This window comes from Erinaceus europaeus, chromosome 17 (assembly GCF_950295315.1).
Source record: "Erinaceus europaeus chromosome 17, mEriEur2.1, whole genome shotgun sequence".
NCBI classification, from domain to species: Eukaryota; Metazoa; Chordata; class Mammalia; order Eulipotyphla; family Erinaceidae; genus Erinaceus; species Erinaceus europaeus.
In genome coordinates this window covers 41,710,716-41,731,543 of record NC_080178.1, presented here as the reverse complement: position 1 = coordinate 41,731,543, position 20,828 = coordinate 41,710,716, and the positions used below count along the sequence as shown (strand labels likewise).

Sequence of the window (20,828 nt, the reverse complement as noted above, 5' to 3'; positions counted from 1 at the left end):
TTTCTCACAAGCTTAGGTTCAGTGCTGGCAACAGAAAGTCTGGAGAAATTCATAAGCCAGATGTAGAAGGAGGTTCTAAAAAGATGGGCATTTAGGGCCTGTCGGGAAAGATATCCCTGGGTTTCTGCTCTTACACAGAGAGTTTAGGGATAGACAGTGACAAGGACAGCCATCAGAGGTAATCTGTATTGTGGGTGTCCCTCCCTTGCCCCTGACCCCAGCCCTGCAGAAATGGCATCAGACCATCTGCACACTCATGGCTTCCTTAGGCCATGTGTAGCTGTCCAGTGAGAATGAGTCGTAGTCAGGAGTGTAGACCAGGGAGAAAACAAACACCTCCTTGTCCAAGGGCTCCGGGTAGTAGGTGGCCAGGTTGTGCTTGTAGGCATAGTCAAAGACCTGTGAGAGGTGGGGGTGGGGGATAAAGGGGATTAGTGTGCCCCTAAGGAGGGCACCAGCTAGTGGAACAGGGACAGTTAGGAGGACTATATGCTATGAAGCTCCTCAATTCAATTCTAGGAAATGAAAAAACACAGAAACAATAATATGGGACCAGGTAATAATAGCACATCTGGTTGAGCACACGTGCTGCAATGCCCAGTGACCAGAGCTCAGGCTCCCAGTCCCCATCTGCAGGGGACACGCTGCACAAGTGATAGAGCAGTGCTGCAGTCATGTCTCTGTCTCCATCTTGCTCTTCCCTCTCAATTTCTGATTCTATCCAATAAATATTATAAATGTTAAAAATGACTTGGGAAATAAATACTACAGGTATGTTCATAGCAGCACTATTTGTATCAACCAAGTTTCGAAGCAACCAGATGCTCAATGACAGATGAATCGCTAAGAAAGTGGAGCACTGGTGGGACACTGATCAGCTGTTAAAAATGACAAGGTCATCTCCTTTTCCTCATTATGGATGGAACCTGAAGGAATCATGTGAAGTGAGATCAGCCAAAAAGAGAAGGATGAATACTGGATGATCTCACTCACAGGCAGATCTCAACAGTCAATGACAGAAAGGTAAAACAAGTAAAATTGAACTGAGTTTCATGTATTGCACAAAAACAGCAAAGGATTCTGGATAAGGAGGCAGCAAAAGGGCTGTGGGGAGCTTGGAGGGAGGGTTTCTGGTGCACGATGGAACAGAAGGACATAAGTTAGGATTGAGAATGTTCTGCAGATGAGACATTGTACCCATGTGTCAACAACTGTCCTGTAAACCACTATCCAGCCAACAAAACAGTTAAAAATTGTTTTAATCAACAAAAAAGATGTAAGATATACATGTGTATGTATATTAATAGAAATAACAATATAATAATGTCCTGAGCACTCCTGGAATCATCAAAGATAACTTCACTGCTCCACATTTGTTTATTCCACCAGGGATATTTTTGGGGTTCAGCGCCTGCATGACTCCACTATTCCCTGTAGCCATTATTCCATTAATGAGACAGAGATAGTGGGAGAGACAGAAGGGGAGCCACCTGAAGCACTGCTCCACTGTTCATGAAGCTCCCGCTGTAGATAGGGATCGTGGCTTGAACCTGGGTAACGTGCTCTCTGCGAGGTGAGCCACCACCTGGCCCCTCTGATTTATGCTCATGGCCTGACCTCTCAGGTCCCATTTCTGGTTCCATACAGTCTTCTGTGTGTACACGTGTGCATTCACACATATGTTCATGCATAAGACACATGTATACACATGTGCCATGTCCTCACATACCTGTGTGTGCACAAACATAAGTGGGAGCCCTGGGTGAGAGCATGGAGGCAGAAAGCAAGGAGGAGACAGCCCAGGCAGCACACTCCCAGCTTCCTCTGCACCATTTTCCCCTCCTCCCTCAAGCCACAGAGAAGGCCACTTGCCTCCCTGCCAGTGCCACAGGGCAGAGGTCCTCTGATGGCGATTCTCAGAGACACATCTCTGATGGAGCTGAGGGGCAGATACAGTCTCCTCTGCGACAGGTGCTGCTCAGACACCTCCTGGGCAATTTGCTTGGGGGGGGGGGTGGTCGGTGAGGTTGGGGAGGGGAGGAGGGAGTGGGAAGAGAGAAACAAGCTGAGTTTGGCCATTTCCAGAGCAAACCCAAAGTCTGAGCCTTGGCTTGGTGATGGGTCCGGGGAGGTTGGCACTGAATAAACTCTCAGAAACACTCAGCTTCACTCACTACAATAGGGAGACAATCCAGCAGTTGAGTACAGGCACCCCAAGCCCAAGGGTGCGCCTTGCATGTGCCAGAGCTGAGCAGTCTCTCTCTCTCCGCCACCATCAAATAAATATTTAGTCAAATATAGCTGTTCTTATAAATACCCAGAGTTGTCCAGAAAGAATCCATGAAGCACATCCAATACAGAGTCTTCTAAGAGTAGAAGCAGCCTAAATGCCCATCAAGAAATGGTGGACTGATCAAGTTCCAGGATATATATTCCACTGAATACTACGACCAAAAAAACTTGACATTGTGACCTTTGGGACAACATGGATGGAACTAGAGGTGATTATGCTTAGTGAAATAAGTAAGATAAAAGATATCTATCAGATGGTTTCCCTCATAAGTGAAATCTAGAGAGTGGATACAGATGAACTTGAAAAGAGGAGGAGGAGAAGAAAGAGGAGGAGGAGGAGGAATAGTAGTAGGAGGAGAAGCAGCACCTGAAGCAGCAGATTTTGTAAGACTTGTGAGAACTATGGTGGTTATCTTTGGGAGGTGGAAGGGTGAGGATACAGAACTTTGATGATGAGCGTGGTGTAAAAATCTTATAACTTACTATTAATCACAAATTTTAAAAAGTGGGAAAAATAATCTTCTGGGGCCAAGGAGACAGCAAGCATAGTGCTTCAAAAGACTTTCCTGCCTGAGGCTCTGAGATCCCAGGTTCCATCCCTGCCCACCACCATCAACCAAAGCTGAGCAGTGTTCCATAATGAGCAAATCAATTCAAACCAACACACAAACTACAATGACTGTATCAGAGCCAGGGAGCTAGCTCACCTGGGAACACACGGGCTTTGCCAGATGTGGGACCCAGTCCAGGCCCAGCTCCCACAGCACTGGGGAAGCTTTGGGGCTATGGGGCCTCTCCTCTCTCCCTCCTTTATCTGAAAAAGCCCAATGTGTTGAAGCTGGTGACAAGAACAGAAAGGACCTTTGTCGTATGCTTTACATTGGCTTGTTCTAGCCCTCCCCCTCCAAGAGAATTGGATGAGTCCTGTTAATTTCGCGGGCCTGCTTGGCCCCGCCCCAAGGGACCCTGGGAGAGGGTTCCGGAGTCCGAGAGTTCCTGAGTTCCCCAGTGACAGAGTTCCTGAGTTCCGGAGTTCGAGAGTGCGAGAGTGCGAGAGTTTCTGAGTTCGAGAGTAAGGGAGAGGGTTCCTGAGTTCCAGAGTAAGAGAGAGTGCTTGCGCCGCCGCAAAGAGACAGCAGAGTTCTGTTTGGTGATTAGTTTGTCTTAGTTTGTGAATCATTGTTCCTGAATAAAGAAATACAGCTGCCCTGCCCAGCCGTTGTCTTCGCATCTCTGTTACCCGCCCGCGAAGCCAACCCGGCCGGCAAGAGTCCGAAATTTTAACAACAGACCTTTTCCACACTTTACCTGGAGGGGTATCCACCCCCCTTTTCTGAGTACCTTTTCAGATACTCAGACATGCACCCTACCTTTCCTTCTGGAAAGTTTCTGGGGGCTTCCCCAGCAGGTGGCCTACCTCTGCAGTGAGGAGGAAGAGCTCATCAGGGATGTGCCACACACCCACTTGCCTGGCAGCCCCACTGCTCTTGGGCCATGTCCATGCCTCCTCCAGGCTCCCAGGCCCCTCGTCATCTTCCCCTGGAGGGCTCATCTGCCCACCTGGTAAGGGCCTGCTGACCTGGGTGGCACGGTAGCACTGCTCAGCTGTGCACTCGGCCCTGCTGGTGGGTTTGCTCAGGGCGAAGATGATGGGACGCTAGTGGAAGGAGGCCGTGTCCCTGAGGAGTTGCTCTGTGAAGGCACCAGCCACGGCTGCCACACCTGGGAGCCAGCACATGAGGGAGGAGTGACAGCTAGATTATTTGATCTTGGCCAGTATAGCTAAATTTGTTGATTACTACTACTACTGCTACTACTACTACTGCTACTGCTACTGCTACTACTATTACTACTACTACTATTACTACTACTCTACTACTGCTACTACTACTATTACTACTACTATTACTACTACTCTACTACTGCTACTACTACTGCTACTACTCTACTACTGCTGCTGCTGCTGTTACTGCTACTGCTATTACTACTACTGCTACTACTGCTACTACTACTACTACTACGGCTTCTGGTGGCACCAGGGTTGTCCCTGGGACCTCAGAGCCTCAGGCATGGAAGGTGTCTGAGCCCTGCTGGAAGCCTCAGTGCTCTGGCTTTGGAACAGGGTGGGGGAACACTGTCACATGCGGTACCACCTACACCCCAGTCAATCCCCTCCATGTAATATCTGAGGGAGAGGTGAGAAAGACAGAGAAAAACACCATGGCATCACCCTATTATCCATGGAGCTCTCATGGTGGCAGGATACCAGTGCTTGAACCCAGGGTCAGGTGACTCAAACTCTCTCTTCTCAGTCCAATCCTATAATACTACAATATTTTATTTTATTTTATTTTATTTTTTGCCATCAGGATTCTTGTTGGGACTCTGTGTCTGCACACCGCCAACAGTGGCCCCCTTTCCCCTATTTCCTCCAAAGAGAGACAAAGAGAGAAGGGGGAAACTGCAGAATAGCTCCACCATGGGAAGCTCCCCTCCCGCAGCAACTCCCTTTGATGACATGGGACTTGAACTCAGGCCTTCAAGTCTGGTCATGTGTGCACTCTGCCAGGAGGGCCCCTCCTGTCCCCATAGTCCCAAGACTTTTACCCAGTAGCTGCTCAACAAAAGCTCTGGCCTGAGTAGGGAGAGCTTTGCCAGCACGGAGTTTCAATACCTCCAAGCCTGGCCGACCCTCCTACTTATGATGGTTGTGGGCTTCACCTGCTGAACCACTTCCTCCAAGGAACCCATCTCAGCATGATCCTGGGCAAAAGTCTCTTTTTTAGGGCTCAGATGGCTCCTCCCCTGCAAAGACAGAAAGAAAGGGTGTAGCTGTGAGGAACCTGGGGACAGTTGCTGTACTTGAGCCACAGAGAGCACTCTATGTACTTCTTTCTGAGAGAAAAAGAGAGAGAAGCACACACACACAGAGAAGGGGAGTCACCACAGCACCAGAGCTTCTCCCAGTACAGTGACACCCTCCCATGTGGTGCTAGGGTTTGAATGTGATTCAAGTGCATGGCAAGGCATACACCCTGCCCACTGAAATATATGGCTCTCAGATGCAGGTATCCATGGTTCTTATACTTTAATATTATTATTATTATTATTATTATTATTATTGCCAGCATTGTCATTGCCCAGGCTCAGTGCTTACATAACTCCACTGGCTGAACAACAAGTCTTGAGCTCTACAACAGAAGGTTTGTTTTTTTCTCCAACATTGACTTTCATGGGGGTTGGGGGTGGCTCTTGGGTGACATATTAAGGCTGTAGAAAGGGGGGGATCAGAAGTTGGCTCACCCTGTAGAGTGTACACATTACCATATATAAGGTCCTGGGTTCAAGTCCCCCAGCAACCCTAAGGGAGCTTCTGCAGAGGGGTGGGGGCTTCTCAAGTGGTGGAACAGTACTGTGGTATCTCTCCTTCCCTTGAAGTCTTTCATTCTCCATCTCAAGGAAAAAAAATGGTCATTAGGAGTAGTGGAGTCAGGCAGACACTGAACCCCAGTGATAACCCTGGTGACAGAGGGAGAGAGAGAGAGAGAGACCATAGCACCTCCAGTGTGTGGGGGCTGGGCTCATCAAACCTGGGTTGTGCACAGGAGAAAAGAGTGCACTATCTAAATGAGCTGTTGTGCCTGTCTCCTTCAAAGCCTCCCACCTTAACCATGTTTCTTTCAAATATGTATATTTATTTCATATATATGTAGTCTATCTTTCTTGCTAACATTTATTTTTTATTTACTTTATTTATTTTATCTGATAGAGCAGAGAGAAACTGAGAGGGGGAGGTAGAGAGAACCTCTCCCAGGTCACAGTGAAACCTGAGCCATGAGGCAGTGGAGCCCCAGTAGCACACTGGCAGCAGGTGGTCCTGTGTGAGGGAGTCAGTCCTAGATACTCAGTCCCAAAGCAGAACCTACCGTGCATGTCATTATTTAACATGCAGTACTTGTCTGAGTACTTGTTTAGCAGAAGGTAGGAAATGGCATTGGTGATGCCCTCAAACTGGATATGGCAGTGGATTCCGTATCTGAGTGGAGAAGTCAGTGAGCGTATATGCTACTATGCAAGAGGTCCTGGGTTGAACCTCAGCCACAACATGGAGTCACCAGTGGAGGGGGGAGTGGTTTCACAAGTAATGGCAGCACCACATGGGAGCATCCCAACACCAGGGGAACTTTAAGCCTGGTGGACCAGCGCTGTGATTTCTCTTCTCCTCTCTGTGTCTCTCCTCTCTATCTCTCTGTCACTCACCCTTTATCTAGAGGAAAGAAAAATAAATGGCTTCTGGGAGCTATGGAGCTGTGCAGGCACTGAGCCCCAGCAATGAGTTGAAAGGGTGACATACCGAAAGAGATAGAGAGCTAGAGAAGGGGAGACACCTCCACAGCACTGCTCCTCTGCACAGGAAGTGTCCCCCCTGCAGGTGCTCACAGATAGTGGCTTGGGATTCAAACCAGGGTCCTCTGGCCTTGTAACATGTGCACTCTACCAGACAAGCCCCATTAGTGCCTTGTTGCTCCCTATTTTTTGTTGGGGGTTGGGCATAAAACAGAAAGAAACAGCACTGGTCCACCAGGCATAAAGTTCCCCTGGTGTTGGGATGCTCCCATGTGGTGCTGGGATTTGAACCCAGCACTTTCAGCTACTCCCAGCTCCTTGAAGAGTCCCTGAAGAGCCACTGAGACACACATTTCATTCAGTTCCTCATCCTGTGTCGGGGGGCTCTGCTCCAAGAGAAGCCAGAGCACTGTGGGCAGCGCTGGCTTATTTAGGCCAGAGGACAACCTCTGTGGGCCTTTCTGGATGACATCCCTCTGGCTCTTCTCCACACATCCACCACACTCCTGCCCCTTTGAGCCTCAGCCTCATGTGTCCTCTTCAGCATACTCGTCCCTTCAGGTACATTTTCAGCTCCTTTTTCTGGATCTTTCTTTTTGGTTCCACATATGTATGTGTAGCTGGTTGATGGGATTTGGGGCAAGACAGAGCGAGCAACTCACTGGCCTTAGCTGGACTTCCCTGGGCAGTTCTCCGCAAAGTGAGGGCACCATCATTCCAGGGCAGAGATGTCCCCTCATTAATCTTACAGCCAGCATCCACAGGACCTGCTCACTTACTAAACCTGGCCCCAGGTAGGGGTGAGGCATCCTGAATGCTAGAACCTTCTGTGGGAAGGACACATTTCCCCTCCACTCATAACATCCTGTAGCCTGCCTCCAGTCAGAACAGCTCAGGCCTGGAGGTTTCCCTCTTTGGACTTTAGATGCTGGGTTACCTCCCCCATGTGTTTCAGTAACCACTCACCTCCAAACCCCACACACACTCACCATTGATGGCCCTGATTGTCTCTGAGTTCAAAGGTGAGGCAGTCTCCATTCCTCATCCCCCCTGAGCACTCCCCCCCTCAGTTTGTTCTCAGAGCCCCTTCCTGCCCCACACCATCCCAGGGGCTTGTGTCTCTCACTTGTGGGTGACTGCATCCATGAACTCATCCAGCATCTGGTCTTAATCCTAATCTTCCCCATGTACACGCTCCTGCCACAGACTATGTACAGGGGGTCACCCAGCAGCTCCTGGGGCAGATAGACAGACTGACAGACTATTCAGGATGGCAGCCCAGTGGGAAGGATGGATGTGGGGTTGGGAGGTGATGATCTGTGCTGAAGGGGCCTGGGGGCTAAGCTTCCAGCCTAGGGGGCTCCTCCAAGCCAGCTCAGTTATTTGTTTCTTTGTTTAAATTTTGACACAGCGTTGGTTTCAGAGCTCAGTGCCTGCACAACAAAACTGCTGGTTCCGACAATCAATTGTTTTTCTTCCTTTTTGTAATTTATAACTTCATTTTTTTATCTATAGAGACAGAGAGAAATTGAAAGGGGAGAGGGAGATAGAGAAGGAAAGAGACAGAGACACACATGCAGCTTTACTTCAGTACTTGTGATGTTTTGCCCCTGCACGTGGGGACCAGGAGCTTGAACCCAGAACCTTGCACACTGCAGTGTGTGCTAAACCAGGTGCACCACTGTCTGCCTCTCTCCACAACTGTTTTTCTTTTAGATACAGGTTCAGAGGTAGAGAGAGTCAGACAGAAGAGAGACACTGGAGTACAGCTTCTAACGTTTGCCTCCCCTCCACACCTGCAGGATCTTTCTTCTCCTTTCTCCTTTTATTTCTTCCTTCCTTCCTTCATTTCTTTCTCTCTCTGTCTCTCTCTGTGTGTGTCTCTCTCTCTCTCTTCCTTCTTTCTTTTCTCTCTTTCTACCTCCCCTTCAACACTGCTTAGCTCTGGTTTATGGTGTGATTGGGGGTTGAACCTGTGACCTCAGAGCCTCAAGCAGGAAAGTATTTGTGAAGAATCCCTGTGCTATCCCTCCCAGCCTTATGTTTCTAAGAATTTATCGTAAGAAGATAATCAGGATGGAACACAAACACTGATCCATAGATACTCAGTGCTAGAACCAGGTTTCTAATTGGCCAGGAGATGAGAAACTTCCTAAGTCCGGTTGTGGGAGGGAATTTCCTTATGGAACTCTGGATAGACCCAGCATCCAATCAAATGACACCTTTGGGCGGGGAGGCAAAGGAGACAGCTTAATAGTAATACCAAAAACACCCCATGCCTGAGTCTCCAAGGTCACAGGTTCAATCCTTAGCCATTGCTGATTGGTGCCCTGGTAAAACAATCAAACAGACAGACAGACAAGCAAACAGCTGAATTCTAGTGGCTGGGAAAGGTATCTTTGGACTTAAGGATGGCTTTGGTGGAAAAACGACTGAAGAAAAGAGTCTAGAATGGGAACCACTTTCACCATTTCTCTTCATGTTCCCCATGACTTTAGCTTTTTGGAACCAGGACTAAGGCATGCACAATTTCATTGCCCAGGACCAAGTTTTTCAGAGAGGGAGAGAGAGAGACAGAGAGAGAGAGAGAGAGAGAGAGGAATGAGAAGGAGGAGGTGGTGAAGGAGGAGAAAAGATACCACAGCACCTGAATTTCCCTTAGTGCCAAGCATCCCTGTTTGGTGTGGGGCTCACACCTGGGCCAGGCCCTTGTCTTACTTGGTCTGGCTTCTTTTCCTGATTCCTTTTAATTTGATGTTTTATTAGTGACTTAATAGTGTGCTACAAAATTATAGGATAATAGAGGTCTAATTCCATACCATCCCTACCACCAGAGTTCTGTGTTTCCATCCATCTACTGCAGAAATTGCCATAGTTCTGAGGTCATAGGTGTGGGTTGAGTATATATTTCTCTCTCTCTCTCTCTCTCTCTGTGTATGTGTGTGTATGTGTGTGTGTGTCTATATATGTGTGTATGTAGTTTTATTTTTTGCCCACTTTTATTCATTTCTATTATTTATTCACTTCCTTTCTAAGTCACATTTACACCTATTACTTTTTCCAAATGTCCTTCCTTTTCCCTCTTTTCTCCCAGAGAAGCAAAACAGTACCTGACTTCCTCTGTTTTTTGAGATTCTCTTCCCTCTCAGTGATGGTATAGAAATAAAGATTCTTGGTGACAAACATTTCAGGTCCCAGTGGAATTCAGGTCATCTTCCCTTAACATTTCCCCCCTCTGGGAGTATGAACCAAAATTCTTTTGGGGAGACAGAACAAAGGAGTTCTGGCTTCTGTAACTACTTCATTGCTGGACACATATGTTGCCTGGCCTGACATCTACATATGTTGCCTGACCTGGCATCTCTCTCTTTCTGCCTGTGTCTCTCTCTCTCTTTCTCTCCTTCTCCTGTGTGGCCTGTGCAGAGGAGGTGCCCTGAGGCAGAAGCATCCCTGCCCTTGTGACCCAGATTGGGAGCATTATCTGGTTGTTGGTGCCCATATCCAGCATCACAGGCAGGCACCGGTGTGGGTAGACACCCCCATCATGCTGTGTATAGTGCCAGTTTTCCCACAGGGATGCCCAAGCCATAGCTGCCCAGGTCCCCCAAGCCAAGGATGTGTTCCCCATCTGTCACCACCACAGCCTGCAAGACAGGGGAGTGCTCCTGCAGTGGTCCTTCTCTGGATGCCAGCCTATCTGAGCCAGCGTGGTCCTCTGTCCCCTCGACTCCCCTCTGAGGGTTTTTGGTTGCTGCAGGCTCAGTGGAGGGAACCCATCTGTCATCATCCTTCAGAGAAACCAAGGTTACCATGCACCAGGATATGGGTTCAGACCCTTAGCCCCTGATATCCCTGGAAGCCTTGCTCTGGCCCACTCTCCCTCTGTCAGGCCTTTCCCTGCATAGCTATGACAGGTGTGTGAGCCTGTCATAACTGGGACAGTTGTGTTGACTCTTCCCTTTAGTGCTGCAGTGGCTTTCTTTCTGTTCCAGGCTGAGAGGACCCAGTACACCACAAAACAACAGCACAGAAGAGAAGAACCCTACCTTAATGTCACACTTAGGCCAGGAGTTGAGCATGGTGGCAATGTGGCCCTAGTCATGAATGGTGATAAACAGCCCACTAGAAGAGACACAGCCACAGTCACCAGAGGGCACCAGAACCCAGGCATGCACATCACCATACTCTGTTCTCAGGCCTGGCTAGAGGTTATCATTTAGGAAGCCACATCTTGAGTGCAAACAGCCTCCCAACTAGACTTTTTATTCTGCAGGGCCAGAAAATACCTGTCTTCTCACTGGTGCCACCCCCATAGCCTACCCTATAATCACCCTCCACAGGGCACTTGTGAGCTTTCTGGATCCAGGACACTAACATACACACAAGTGCACCGGTCTACATCTTTTCTTATGTTTCTGTTTTTATTTTTGTTTTGAGTGAATAAAGCCTCTGGACATATGATCAGAGTCACCTCAAAATGAGAATGACATGGGATAAAATGTGCCAGGGGCATGACCTAGCAGTCCATAAATGAGGATGGAGGAGGGTTACTTTTGCTAGAGAGTGATACTATATCCAGATATTTCCTGCGAACCCCTCGGAGGAACTGGATCCAGCTAACTGACATGTGGAAACCCTAATACCAGTGATATTACTTAGAAATTGGGTTTTTCTGAAAGCAGAAGTACATTAGAGTTTGCAGTGAGTACCTCCCTAGCACTTCCTCTCCACTATTCCAAGCTTGGGATCCATGATTTCTCAACAAATTGTTGGCTTCGTATGTTAACTCTCTTTTCAATCACCAGGTTCCAGATGCCACCAGGATGCTGGCCAGGCTTCCCTGGATTGAAGACCCCACCAATGTGTCCTGGAGCTCTGCTTCCCCAGAGACACACCTTACTAGGGAAAGAGAGAGGCAGACTGGGAGTATGGACCAACCAGTCAACGCCCATGTTCAGCGGGGAAGCAATTACAGAAGCCAGACCTTCTACCTTCTGCAACCCTCAATGACCCTGGGTCCATGCTCCCAGAGGGATAGAGAATGGGAAAGCTATCATGGGAGGGGGTGGGTTATGGAGATTGGGTGGTGGGAATTGTGTGGAGTTGTACCCCTCCTACCTTATGTTTTTGTTCATTAATCCTTTCTTAAATAAAAAATTTAAAAAAAAAAAGAAATTGGGTTTTTGCCAACACATTCAAGGTAAGAGGCACTGTCATCTAGTCTGTTGGTTGTCTCCCGAGAAGAGGGGAAGAGAGAGACTCACAGGGAGAAATGGACATGTAGTGATGATGGCAGACTGGGTGAATGAAGCAGAATCCACAAACTAAACAGGGACTAGGCTTACTTGTGAAGTTCAGAAGCTACAGAGACAAGACAGGACCCCCCCCCCATAGCTTTTAGAAAGCTCATGACCCTACCATTACCTTCATTCCAGGATGCAAGCCTCCAGCAGTGAGATGAGACATTTCACTGTTTGAAGCCACAAGTTTCTGATGTATTTTTCAGAAACAAGATACTGAGGAATCAAACTCATGCATGTGCTCTGCCTCTGAGCCAGCTCTGTAGTCCATCCCCCACCACAAGCAATTTTCCTGGGAGAAATCATGGTTTACAGGATAGTTACTGACACCTGAGGACAGTTTCTTATCTCCTTGTGATAGATGGAGATCTTGATGGCCAATAGACATGTGAATAAACATTTAGTCACTGGTTATCAGAGAAATGCAAGTAAGAACAACAAAGAGATGCCAGCTGTGAGGATGGCAGACATCAGAAAGGACAGAAACACCAAGTGCTGGCAAGGGGATGGGGAGGAGGAAAGCCTTCTATACAGCTGGGAGAATGCAAATCCAAGCCCTGTGGGAAGCAGTTTGGAGATTCTTTTGATTCTTCTTATAAATCTTTTAAATCATTTTATTGGGGGATAATGGTGTACACTATAGTTGTTGACACATATAAAATAAACCAGGCTCCGTGTAATGTGTGTGCTCTACCAGGTGTGCCCCCACCCAGCCCCACTTCAGAACACTAGAAACAGATATGTCCTCTGATCTATCAGTTCCTTTCCTAGGGATCTAGCTAAAGAACACAGAAACACCAGCTCCAAAGAGATCTTTATACACATATATGTTGGTATGCTTCTAGTTCTGCTTCTGGGATCTAGTTCTGCTTCTGTTACATTGCTTGACATTGTGGTCTATTTACATAGTCTTTTCTGTTATATTGCTTTGGTCTCACTCTCCCCCACTGGGAAATTTGGTTTAGCCCTTGCTAGTTTCTTCCTTCTCCCCATGCCCTTTCCTATGTACTTGCTGAGTTCCACGCTTCCTCTGGAGGAGAAAGATGGAGGAGCACATTGCCCGCTCATAAATAAAGATTAAACTGCATTCTCAGCTCAGCCGTGTGTTTCTGGTCGTCTGTTACCCAACTGTGAAGCCAGCCCCGGCGAAAACAACACATATATTCACAGCTGCATAGTTTTTTACAGCTCAAACCCAGAACTAACCCAGATGTCCAATGACAGTTGAGTGGCTAGAAAAGCTGTGGTCTATTTACAAAATGGAATACTGCTCATGCATGCGACCCAATTTTTACTATATATTTGAGAGAGAGAGAAGGAAAGAGAGTGTGTGGGGGGAGGGTAAAGCCATGCCCTGCTACTCATGAATCCCTTTTGTCTCTGTCCATGGTGCTGTTGTGTAGTGTTGGGGATCAAACCCAGAGCCTCATGCTTGGAGGCATATGCTCTCCCTGTGGATCCACCTTTCTGGCCAGAGTTTTGGGCATTTTGTTGAGGTAACTTTAGGAAGTGAATACAACAACCATGTGGCAGCTATGACCAGAGGCACCCACAGTTTCCCCTCTTTCTTCTCTTGTCACTCTTCCCTTCTTTTTGATAGAGATGAGAAAGAGATCATGAGGAAAAGTGATAGAGATAAGTAGGAAGGGAGGGAGGCAGAGCAAGATACTTAGACGAGAGCCTATAGCACTATTGCACCACCGATGAAGCTTCCCCATGCAGGTGGGGACTGGGGGTTTGAACTCAAGTGCTGGCATATGGTGCATTTCTTAGAATCTGGTCTGCTGAGATTTCATAAGGGGAATTACAGGCAATGCTATCTCCACCCAAAAGAGGCCTGTTAATCACAGCAGCATCTGAAGTTTCCATCAGGAGCCAGAAAAAAACTCTCAACTTTCAGAATTAAGTTACATGAGAGGAAAAAGAAACCAAGACCATTCCACTTAGGAGAAAGTAAATGTCCCTTAGGCTTTATCTAAGCCTGCAAAGGAGTGAGTGACCCCTAGAACTCTCCTCAAATAGAATTAGACAAGAGAGACTGACAAAACCCACTCAAACAGAAAACATTGGACTGAGATTCTTGACATTGGGTCAAACACAAAAGGAAAACTTCTTAATGATATCGGGGGTGGGGGGTGGGGAGGGGTGTGTCTGTATCTTCAACTCTGCAACAAAGGCTTTCTGTTGCTGACAAAAACCTCCATTCCACACATTTTTTGGCAAAAGGGAACCTGTCCTCTTAGAACCAGTGAGGAAATGTTTTTAATGCCTGAGAGTCAGGGGGGCCCTGTAGAAATATTGCTTCCCTGCTCAGCCATGTGTCCCTGGTCATCTGTCTCCCTCTACAAAGCTAGCCCAGCATACTGGTGCCGTGAACTTTCACTGATACCACACCACCACAAACCAGAGTTATTCAGTATACTGGTAAAATGATAATAATGATGATGATGATAATGATGATGATAATGATGATGATGATGATAAACAGAGAGACACCTGCAGCACTGCTTCACTACTTGTGAAGTTTTCCTCCTACAGTTGGGGACCAGGGGCTTAAACCTTTGTTTGTGTGCGCTGTAATGTGTGTTCTTAACCAAGTGTGCCATTGCCTGGTCCCTGGGTGTGAGTTATTCACTTTGTTTTCTTCTTAAAATGTATTTATTTATAAAATGGAAACACTGACAATACCATAGGATAAGAGGAATACTATTCCCACCACCAGATCTCTATATCCCATCCCCCTCATAGCTTTCCTATTCTTTAACCCCATGGGAATATGGACCCAGGGTCACCATGGGGTGCAGAAGGTGGAAGGTCCGGCTTCTGTAATTGCTTCCCCACTGAACATGAACGTTGAGAGGTTGATCCATACTCCCAGCCTGTCTTTCTCTTTCCCTATTAGGGCAGGGCTCTGAGGAAGTGGAGCTCCTGGGAATTATTCTTAAGACAGTAATCCCTTTAGAAGTAGATCTCTGGAAATCAGGTGGTAGCACAGCGGGTTAAGTGCATGTGGCTCAAAGTGCAAGGACTTGTCATACTGGCTTCCCACCTGTATAGGAGTCACTTTACAGGTGTGAAGCAGGTCTACATATGTCTGTCTTTCTCTTTCCCTATGTGTCTTCCCCTCCTCTCTCAATTTCTTTCTGTTTTATCTAACGATGATATCAATAACAACATTAATAACTACAACAACAATTGAAAACAAAAACAGCAAGGGCAACAAAAGGGAAAATAAATAAATAAAATATAAAAAATTAAAAAAGAAGATACATCTCTGTTAACACAGAAGAAGCTAAAACAGGTTTCTTGACATTTTGATGTTTCCTGAAATGTGCAAACATTATCTACCACTTTAGCGGCTTTGGTCCTATGTGCAAACATTATCTACCACTTTAGCGGCTTTTTTTTCTTGCAAGAGAAAATAAAGTGAAATTCTAAAGATTATGGGGGAATGTTTCCAGATCTTCTCCTTGGAGAGGATAAGGTGTGCAAACAGCTGGAGAAGAAACATGTTGTGTTCATGCAGACAAGCGAATGCTCATTGAAAAGCTGACGGGATCTTATCACAGTCAATGGCACAGTTTATAAGCAACAGAAGAATCAGAAAGGCTCCCAAAGATGAAAATTTCTGCTGAACCTGACACCCCAGCCCAAACATCAGATGACTTCAGCATTTGAAAATTCTCATTTGGCAACTCCCAGATGCTTCCATCTAGAGTAAGGGAGGTCAATGTGGTTTTAGCTGTTATGTGACAACCGTAAAAAGTGACAAGAAAACTCAGAATGAGCTGGCTACAAAGGGGTTTCTTTTTCTACTGGAATGTTTATGATTCCAAAAATAATAATCGCAGAGGGTTTGAATACCCCCTTCCCATCTAAAGAAGTCACACTTAACATGTCACAACATTCTTTCAAAGCTATGAGCATGCTGTAGACCCCCCTCACACCACCATTTTATAAAATAAGAAAACATGTAGACAGCCTGAACATAATATGGACCTTTGGGCATTATGCCTTTTGGAACACAGCTCTGCTCTAACATGAGTTTCTGGTTTATCCAAAGCAAGTATTCCTTATACATAAGAGCCTGCAATTGGTATGTTTCTGACCCAGTGGCCCACTCAAATAGGTGACTTATGTGTAAGTATGAATGAGACAGTAAGAGAAAAAGACCCTGCTGGCTTGTTTTTTACAAAGTGGACCAGGTTTACTTTTGTCCCCTTAGTCATCTCAGAAGCTTGGCTAGACAGAACTCACAGACTCCTGGTGCCAAGAACTAGAGTTTTAAAGAGAACAGAGTGAAGTAGTGAGGAGAGAAGGTGGTGAGGAAACATATGTCCTGGTGACAGGAAGCCAATCTTAGAGACAACAAAATGCGTGGAACTGGGAGTCTGAGAGGTCCCCTGCTCAGAGGTCATCAGTGAGGGTGTGGAAGGGAAGACTGCAGGGCAGTGGAGGGGAGGGGAAGGAGCATGGTGGTGGTAGTGGTGGGTAGTAGTAACAGGTAGGAACAGAGATCCAAAGATGAGTGACAGTGACACATAGAGAAGACATAGCTTGTAAGTCACTAGCAGCCAATGAATCTGTCTGTTCCATGCTTAAGCCCAGGCAGAGCCACAGGGATAAACAGAAACAGCCAGGGGAGGACAGACACTGGGGCAGGTGGCCAGAGGTGAAGATGTTTGGGAGGACTTGAAAAAGGAAGCAAGAGTTTGCTATGAAGGAGGGGGAAAAGTCATGTGCTAGCTGCCAGTTACTGAAAGGCTCTGTGAATACTAGAACGTGTATACTTGGATAGGTAGAAACTGAGAGGGACAGAGGAGATAGAGAGGGCTAGAGAAAGAAAAACACTTGCAGTACTACTTTATGACTTGTGCAGGTTGGGACCACCGTGAGCTTGAGCCTGGATCCATGCACCTGGTAATGTGTGTGCTCAGTGGGTGCATTAATGCTTGGCCCCAGTGAAAGTGCTCTTAGGATGAAGTGGACCATGACCTTCGTTCCCCCCTGACCTTTCACCAGGTGGGAGAGGTCAACAGGCTCCAGGATGCATTTTGCACTCAGTGCTCTCAGCTTGCCCGGGATCTCTGTGTCTCAGAAGATGCTGCTATAAGGTGCACTACTATCAAGCATGAATTCTAAGTTCCATCTCTGGAATAGCAGTATCCAGAGTGATGCTTTGGTTCTCTCTCTCAACTCCATGAATAAACAAACAAAACATTTTTTAAACCTCTGAGGACATTCTAGTAGGAGAATTTAAAGGAATCCCATCCAGTGCAGTGGACTCACACAGAGAAGGGGTCTAAGTTGGAGCTGGGTAGACCAGTTGGTTGGTGCTGAGCTTCTTTGCTGAACAGGCAGCCTGTACTTTCATTGAAGCTATTCTACAATGAGGCTTCACTCTAGAACCGTTGAGGACACCTATGCCCTTTGCAGCCTCTTTCAAGAAGCTTCTCTTTTGGGATGGAGGCTTTGGTCAGCTTGAGGGGACATCAGGTTGAGGGAATTTCACAAGTCAATAGGAGAGCAAGATTATCTGAGGAAAGGTCTGGGCCACATGCCTGCATACACACATTTCCCTTTTGGGTTAGGAAATTCTCCCTACACCTCTTTTTTTGATTGCTGTAGCCAGGATGGTCAGGACCAAGGGAAGAAAAGGTCAAGGGCTGATCAAAAGGAAACTCAGGTCCATTTGTTTCCATTGCCAGGGAGCTCTGCCTTTAGCTGAAGGGTCTCAAGCTCAGGACATCCTGTTGGAGTTGCGAAACTTCATCCCCCTCTGGCTCCAGTGGGAAATAGGAATGCATCTACATGAAGCCTGCCAGTTCCCTGACACTCCAGTCCCTGTGTCCACACTCATAGGAGCATGTAGGGTGTTCCCTGCCTCCCCAAATACAAGCTTTTCTTTTGGTATGCCAAAAAATTTCCACTCATGTACATCTTATACGTTATTTTTTGTATGTAAATCTCCACCTTCCCTTAAAAAATACTGACTAGGGGTGGGATTGGGGGAAGGGAGACAGCACAATGTTCATGCAGAAGACTTTCATGCTGGAGTCTCCGAGGTCCCAGGTTCAACCCCCAGCACCACCTAAAGTCAGGGCTGAGCAGAGCTCTTGTCTTTCTCTCAATAAAATGAAAAATATATGATAACTTATTGGCAGGGGAAGTAGCTCAAATGGCAGAGTGCAGGACTTGAATTCTCTGTGGGTCAGAGCAGTGATCAGATGATCTCTCTCTTGCATACAAAACTGTACTTTAATAAGAGCTAGTCCATCCAGTGATTGAAACCCATGAGTCAAGCCCCAGGGTAAGTGGCCCCACCCTATCCTGTCTCTTGCAACCAGCTCTCTCCTGCAGAGTATGTCAGTGATTGGGGGATCAGATGGAATTTTGCTGACAGACCCTCTAAATCCCCCTTAGGCCCCTTCTTCAGCTCTGGCCCAGTGCCAGTGGTTGAGCCATAGCATTAAGCATACAACAGATGGTATCCTGTCCAAACAAAGGAAGTGCTCTGAAAGGCTGGTGAATCATTCTTTGGACAGAATTCCCTGTGGGCAGCTCCCTGCTTTCCAAGAGTCTGTTTGTAAACCTATTGTTCTTGACTCCCATGGGGCCCTCATCACTCAGCTCAGCCTGGCAGAGGAAGGTGATGGGCTACAGTGCCTTCCTCCTCCACCTTGCAACAGGTCTTTGGTGGCTTGGGAGGATTGGTTCAAGAAACAAAACTAAACTAATAATTTAAAAAAAAAGCAAGCAGTGAACATCAAGAGGGAAGCAGACAGACGGACAGACCTGTCTGGGAGATTTTCTGAACAGGGGAGGCTGAGTGTGGAAGAGTATGTGGGTTCTGTCAAGTTCAAGTTCACCCCCTTGTACTGTCTGCAAAATTCCTCAGCTATGCTGTTCCTAGTTATCCACTTTGGGGCTTCAGCCCCATCTCTGGACCCAGCGAGGTGGACCCAGAAGGTGGGGATCTTCTCCTGGAGACAGGGACCAGACAGGACACACAGAAGGTCAGAATAATCAGTCCAGTGACTTTGAGCAGCTGAAGTTCCAGGTCTTCCTTCCTCCTGCGATGAGGATCACCACTGATAATAATGTGTTATTATTATTATTATTTTAATTAAAATATTTATTGCCACCAGGGTTATCACTGGGGTTCAGTACTTGTATGATAAGTCTATTGCTCCTAGTGGCTTTTTTTTTTTTTGAGAGAACAGAGAGAAATTGAGAGGGTAAGAGGAGATAGAGAGGGAGAGAGACACTGCTTGTGAAGCATTTCCCCACTCCCCTCCACCCCCTGCAGGTGGGGATCAGGGTGGGGACCTGGGTTCTTTTGTACATGGTAATGTGGGTGTTCAATGGGATGCATCACTGCTTGGTCTCCTCTCTGATTTTATAGAGCTGCCTTATTTTTCTGTTAGTCTGAACAATCCTCCCTAACTCCTAAAATGTTCTCTGGGTTAACACCTCCTTTGGATGCCCTTTAGAATCCCCTGGGGAGTTCTCAGATGGACATGCCCCTTGGGTCAGTATTCTGGGGCTGAAAGTCTGGGTACTTGGAGGCTTAGGGACCAGATCGTGACACACCTGGTTCAGTGCACATGTTATGATGTGCAAGGACCCAGGTTCAAGCCCCCAGTACCCACCTGCAGTGGGACAAGCTCTGTGAGTGGTAAAGCAGTGTTACAGGAGTTTCTGTCTCTCTTCCTTTCTATCACCCCCCTTTCCTCTAGTTTTCTGATAGTCTCTAGCCAATAAATAAATAAATATAAAAATATTGCTTCCTTTAAAAAAAAAAAAAAGACCCTTAGAGTCTTCATATATGACCCAGTCTGGGAACCACTGCCTGTCTGAGTGGCTGGCAGTGTCCTTCCTAGTCTGTGGGTGGGGAAGCAGTCTGACAGCATGGCTCCAGACAGTTCCAGAAATGAAACTTTCAGAGTGGCTACTTTATTAGCCAACTGCCACAATAACCTCCTCAACAGCAAGCCCTACTAATGAGCCAGGCAACAGATCCATAATGACAAGCCTAACATACATGCGGGACCCATCCATCCAAGTTAGTGGCCTTTCTACTCAATCAGACATCTTTCTCCTTTCTTTCTGCCATCCTTCCTTTCTCTTCTTTCTTTCCTTTCCTCCCCTTCCCTTCTTTCCCTTTCACCCTACCTCTCTTCCTTCTGTTCTTTCTTTCTGCCACCAGGGTTGTCACTGGGGCTTAGTGCCTGCATAACTCCACCACTCCAGAGGCCATATTCTTTTTCTTTTTTCTGAATAGAAGGTAAGAGACATACAGACAGAGGAGAAACACCAACAGCACTGCTCTACTGCTTGCAAAGCTTCCCTACCAATGTGGACCAGGGACTTGAACCTGGGTGTTCCGTGCATGTGTGCTTTCTACTGGGTGAACCACCATCTGAACCCTCTTTTGTTTTAATTGTTAACAGTTAAAAAAAAAAAAAAGATAGTGACATTCACTGGGAAGAGTTATGAGAGCATATCCCTGAAGCAGACAGCCTTGTCAACCAATGTTGCCTCAGTGAAAATTAAATAGTCAAAAAGAAAAAAGACAAGAAGAAAAGAAGGAAAGAGAATGATAGACAGACAGATAGATAGATAGATAGATAAAATCAAATTCCACATGGTTGCTTCAAAGCTCATGGTATGTATTGGTGAGTACTGTCCTGGGATGGAGAGGCCTGGGGCAGGGTATCAGGGACCTGTCACAAAGGGTTCATTTCTTTTATGTTGTGAGAGAAAAAAGACTTCCCCAAAGCTTACTACTGAGTGGCTGTACCAATGAAAGATGTGGTGGCTTAAAGGTTTTCCTAACTCTTGTGGGCTGCATAAAAGAAGTGTCTATTCGACGTCCGGAGGCGGAGC

General features: G+C 46.8%; 1 pseudogene; it reads right to left on the bottom strand.

Annotated features, from left to right (window-relative positions):
* Positions 1-209: 209 nt before the first annotated feature.
* The window catches only part of LOC132533701 (NADP-dependent malic enzyme, mitochondrial-like), a 62,609-nt pseudogene continuing 41,990 nt past the window's right edge, over positions 210-20,828 (bottom strand).